Here is a 5,699-nt window from a genome sequence, read left to right on the forward strand (position 1 = left end):
CTGTCCCGGGGCTGTCCCTGCCGTGCCGGGCTGTCCCGGGGCTGTCCCTGGTGTCCCGGGGCTGTCCCGGGGCTGTCCCTGGTGTCCCGGGGCTGTCCCGGGGCTGTCCCGGGGCTGTCCCGGGGCTGTCCCTGCCGTGCCGGGCTGTGCCCCTGTGGTGTGGCAGCAGGTGCTGCTCACACCGATACCCCATCTGCGGCGCTCTCTGTGGCCGCGCACCCGACAGTCCTTTTCTGTGAATTTATCAAACCAAAAACTCTTCAGCCCTGACTGCTGACATTTACCCATCAGATTATCATCAAAACCAGATGATAAAGGAGACCAATTTTTTTGCCGGATTTGAGTCCAGCATACCTCAGGAGCCATTATGAAATGGAAAGTACTTAATTGCCAGTACAGCAGAGATCCAGCTGGCTGTGCTACCTCTCTACAGAATTACCCTGAATTTCCTTCTTAATTCGAAATGCAAGAACCTTAGAGAGATTACAGCCAGTCCTGTGAATTATTTAGCTATTCAGTACAAAACAAAGGGCTTTACTGTAACTTTTTAATCAAAGAGGCTTGTTCTAAAATATTGATCACAACAGATGTTATACCTTGCTGAACACTGAACTGGGATTTATAAAACCCACTCACTGGGTTTTTTTGCAAGTGATTATTGTACTATGACTGGGTATGGACAGAGTGTTCCCATTTCAGGGAAACTGCAGCAAAGATGTTTCTAGAAAAACAGAAAATAACATTAGAGGATAGATAACACCTTCAGCATGTACAGTTTTGGAGGCATGGGCACAGAGGAGACCTGGCACTGCATCAGCTTGGGCCTAACATGGTAAAACGTTCCAAAAAGAAAAGCAATAGGAAGAACTTTAGCTTCTTTGTATATCACTAGATGTCTGCAGCAAAGAACAGGCATCTCATTTTCTTGGCAGTAGTCAGATATTGTCACCTTGGAAATTGCACATGTGGCAAATCCTTCAGCATGCAATGGCATAAAGTCTGGGAGAGGAAAGAGAAGAGCCCTAGAAATCAGTGGCTATTGGGTCCAGGAAGCTGGAATTTCAAGATACCACGTTAATTTTTGCCTCTGCCAATGAGTCACTTACTATGTGACCTCGGGGAAGTCATTTAACCAATGCATGTCTGGTTCTTGATCTAGAACAGGAAGGACATTCCAAAGGAGATTGGATTACTCAGCAAATCAGTTCACACAAGGCAGAGGAGGGCGCGGCTCTTGCGCAATTCCCTGAGGGGCAGTAACAAAGCACACCTCCCAGGACCAGCACTCATGCTGCCATGCTCCACATCCCCCTGCCAACAGCTGAGCAAGAAGGAACACCACATTATTCTGAGATACACAGACTGAATGAAAATTAGCTTCAGAAAGCTGTGGCTGTACATAAAGACTGCAATTTTGACTGACCCTATGTGGTTAGAAAAATTGGATCTGGGTCCAGGCCTCTCAGAAAGGTTTATATTCAATCCCACCAGTGAGCTCCTGGGAGCAAACTTCATTTCTTATCTTACATTCCCAGAGTGAAAGCAGTTTTCCTTTGTTCTGGTTTGACATAGCCCTGGGGATATTTTAGGGTTTGGGGTTTTTTTTTTCCTGTTAGGCTCTAAAGGAGCCAAGGAAACACAGCCCAAGACATGCTGGACCATCAGCCCAGCAAGAGATTTCTTGCAAGACAAAGTGCCAAGTCTGGGTGGGTCTGCTGACCCTGAGCAGCCAAGCAAATGTGTTCTTACAGAAAGGAAATATGGCTAGTCTGTCATAGAGGGAGAGGTTCAGAACAGAACAGCTTGCAGGGATGTCCTTGGGAACATCAGTGGGTGTTCGCTGTTGTATAAAAAGGGGCATTCTTTTGTTGATGAAAAGCATAGTTGGTCACCAGAGAAGTTTTAAGAGCAATACAAGCAGAGGATAGTAACCTTTGAGGAAAACAGGTTAACTTCACCTTCTCCAGGTTTTTTTGAACTGTCTGCCCCAGGATCTCACCAGTTTGCACAGGCAGACACCCAAGTGCAGCTCTCTGGGACTTCTGGTAGGATCACCCTTTGTCCTGCTGCCTGCAGGAATTGGCCTGTGAGTCCCCAACATAAGTTCCACAGTGTGGGGATCACCAGCAATTCTTGACAAGTCAGATGACTTGTGCTGTGGATGATAAAGGAAGGCCTTTGGCTGAATGACCAGAGCTGCCTACAGACCTCACAGCTATTGTTCAGTAGCTGGACCAGGATTTTATCCTAACACATAGAAAAACAAGAGCTTTATTTGGTTGCTTTTCCCAAAACTGGATGATGTTGTTCCCATATGAACAACAAAAGAGGTCACATCTAAACCACATTAGCAGAAAAACCACAGGCACTGACCCGAGTAACATCTCCACAGGGGTCTGCCAAGAAGTGTGGGAGAGTCTATAGTCTAGAAGTTACAGCTGCAGAACATGTTTAAAACAGTGGGTGCTGTAGGAGACAGAAATGCTATGTTTCAAAACAAAGTCTTCTTACTGCCTGGAGCAGTCCAAGGGTCCCAAAATCTGGATGTTCCTTGGGTGGTCACAAACTCAAGCTGTGCTTCACTGGCTGTACATGGTAATGTCCAGCCTGTCAACACAGCTGAAGTGCCAGATAATCTTATCACTGAACAGAGATGAAAGCAGAGGAAATAACACAGCAAGTAGAAGCAGCAATGAGTAATGGACTGTGCTTTGCTATAAGCTAATGCAACAGCTAACACACAGGTCTAAATAGAATATAATAATCACCATGCAGTCAAAATATGCCTGGGTCTTTGGGAATACAAATGTTAAAACTCTCCCTGTGCATGAAAATTTATATTAAAAGAAACATCAGACAGAGAAATAATCTGTGCTATTTTTCTCTCAAATGCTCACGGCACCAAGAAACAGATCTGTTTGAGAAAAGTAAACATTTGCTTAAAATACCAACCTAGTGAGTGACTCCAGGCTTCAGTTTAGAAAGCCGAGTACCAACATCAAGGTCTGGTTCTGCTACAGCGGATGGAACTGTGAGCTGTGCGTGTTCCCTGCCCTGCAGAGCCCCCACAGCACAGCACCAGCATGGACACACTGTGCCCTGCTCTGCAGGGAGCTCTCCTCGCACAGGAACAGCTGCAGGTCAGCACGCACTTCTGACCTGCATCTCCTCATTCAAAACAGACAGCAGGCAAACTCGGGCTGAGCTGGGCCAGCAAAACTCAGGCTGCTTTAAATGCAGAGTTAAACCTCCTCATCCCCACCTCTTACCAAAGCACTCTAGTAAGAGATTTTCTAGCAGGCTTGTCTGTCCCCTATGGCTGCTACAGCCCGTGTGGACCCGTTCCCTGTGCCCCAGGAGGTTCTGCCGCAGCTGCTCTGGGGACATCGCGGCGAGGCTGGGGACCTCGGGAGCGCCCCGCCCTGAGGGGCGGCAGCGGCCGCACAGCGCCCCCTTGCGGGCCGGAGGTCCATAGGAACCCGAACCCCGAACCCCGCCCCAGGAACCCGAACCCGAACCCCGCCCCAGGAACCCGAACCCGAACCCCGAACCCCGCCCCAGGAACCCGAACCCCAGCTCTAGCATTCAGAGGTTGCCTGGGATTAGTAACCTCCCTACAGCTTCAAATTTTATCCCTATCCATATATGCAATAGCAGCAGAGCTTGAAACGTGACAAGCAACTGTTCTTGCAGAGGTAATAAAACATGCCAAGAAAATGTTTCAGCTGCATCTGTCCCTCCAGCTCCCACTGGACAAGTATTCTCTCCTCCCTACAGAATGTTTGCTGGTAAATATGCTCATGACATTAATGAAAGTAATTGTATTAGCAGTTCTGGTCCCTCACCAATATGTACTTTCAAGAGATCGTGCTGCTTACAATAATTGAAGAAAAGCCCCTACTCAATTTAATTGAAGACTGCTTTGAATGTTGAATAGTAGCAGATTTTCCATCATTGGTATCTCCTAAGCATATGTGCCAAAGGCCACCACTATCGGCTCAGACACCAAATCCCATCCCAGAACCACTGAAATTGTTTTGGCTATGCTGAGGGACAGCCCTTGTCCAGAGACTGAGCCGACTGCACCTCTCCCCAGAGCTGCAGCACAGCAGCAGCAGCCACAAGCCCCAGCCAAGCACCTCTGCTCCAGGATTATGTGCAGCTCTGTTGCCATGAGATCATGACTCTTCTCTTGGCTTGAGGCAGCAGGCAGCTCCAGCAGCAGACTGGTGCTGTACCCTTCAACTCCTCACACACCTGGGAGATCCAGGAATGAGCTGTTAAACATGGGTCAAAAGAATTTCAGTCATCAGCTGAACTCTCTCATTACTCAAATTTTATTAAAAACAGGCACCCAACACTACAGAAACACACTGTGCTGCAGCATCCCAGAGAGCCCCTGCACACCTCACAGGCTGCCAGGGACACACCACTGAAGCTTTCTGGGTGGCAGGAGAGAACCAAGCCCTGACACCAAAGGCCATCCTCCTGGTACCTGCCAGCTGGCTCCCAGGGAGGCTTCCTTGGCTTCCATGACTATGGCAGGGTAACACAAGCTGCCAGGAAGGAAATGCAGCCCCTGCAGACAAAAGCATGCAACTGCATTAAACATGCAGCACTTTCCAGAATCTATCAGTTACATGCCTTGTACCCAGAGGACAAAAAACGTAACATCCTCCATCTAAGTTTGCAGGACACAAATTCATCATTCCTGACAGCTTTGAGAGAAGGTCAGAGCTGTTGCAGGGTAATGGGAATGCTGTGTCTTGGATGAAGATCCCAGGCAGCAGCACGGGAGCAGCAGAACAGACCCATCAGTCTTCTTTAGCAGACTATGGAACTCCAGCAGGGCCCAGCCAGGAAAACTTCTTATAAATTTCAACCTGCCAAGAGAACAGCCAACATTTTGTCTGTCCAGTGTACCACAAACAGCAAATAGACAATGATGTTGCCAAACATCATTGCCAAATCCACCCCAGCCCCATAAAAACCATTAGACAAGAACTGCTCTGCAAGAGCAGAGGTTTCCTCCCTGCCAGGTACTCTAAACAGGATGACCTCAAACTGCACTGTGGGAGCTTTTAGAGCAGGACTGGACATCAGCCTGGAGGAACTAAAAGAGCAGAGTGCCAGAGAAACCTTCAGTCAGCTCAACCAGCTTCACCATTTGAACCAAGCACTTGTGTCCTTTTGCTAACACAGAGGGCTCTTCAGAGACTTCCTTCAAGACATTGAGAACCTCCCACTGGGGGGGAGCCCCAAAACCTACAAATAACAAAAGCTCCTGGACTCTGCAAGATGTACCCTGTTTTAACACTGCTTAAAATGGGGCAAGAGAAAAACATTACATTTATGCCCTTGGAATTGAAACCTTTCAGACCTCTCTGCCAGTAACTGGAGATCTTTGGGAAGAACTTCAGCAGGAACTTCCCTGCATGAAACGGGAATATTTTCAAAGCACTTACAAGGCCCCTTTCTGTAATACTATTCCAAACCTCCAGGGACTTTTAAATTGTCAAGGCACTGCAGAAGCAACTTCCTGAAAGAAAGGTGCTCTTTCCCTTTTCCTTTCCTGAAGTCAGTGAACGTAGGTAAATTAAAGTCTTACCATTCTCCCCTGACCAAGGGGCACACGTAGTAGAGCAAACCAGACAACTGCTCACAACACAATCCTTTATTGTCAGCTGCAGCCTTAACTT

The 5,699-nt window shown here is 47.9% G+C and overlaps 1 long non-coding RNA gene across 1 annotated transcript; it reads right to left on the reverse strand.

Annotated features, from left to right (window-relative positions):
- Nucleotides 1-4,314: 4,314 nt before the first annotated feature.
- On the reverse strand, nucleotides 4,315-5,699 carry LOC107213176. The gene is made up of 2 exons (XR_001524656.2): nucleotides 5,609-5,699; nucleotides 4,315-4,883 (listed from the first exon to the last, which is right to left on the reverse strand). It is a non-coding gene; the product is annotated as an uncharacterized LOC107213176 (long non-coding RNA).

This window comes from Parus major, chromosome 20, assembly GCF_001522545.3.
Source record: "Parus major isolate Abel chromosome 20, Parus_major1.1, whole genome shotgun sequence".
Classification (NCBI taxonomy): domain Eukaryota; kingdom Metazoa; phylum Chordata; class Aves; order Passeriformes; family Paridae; genus Parus; species Parus major.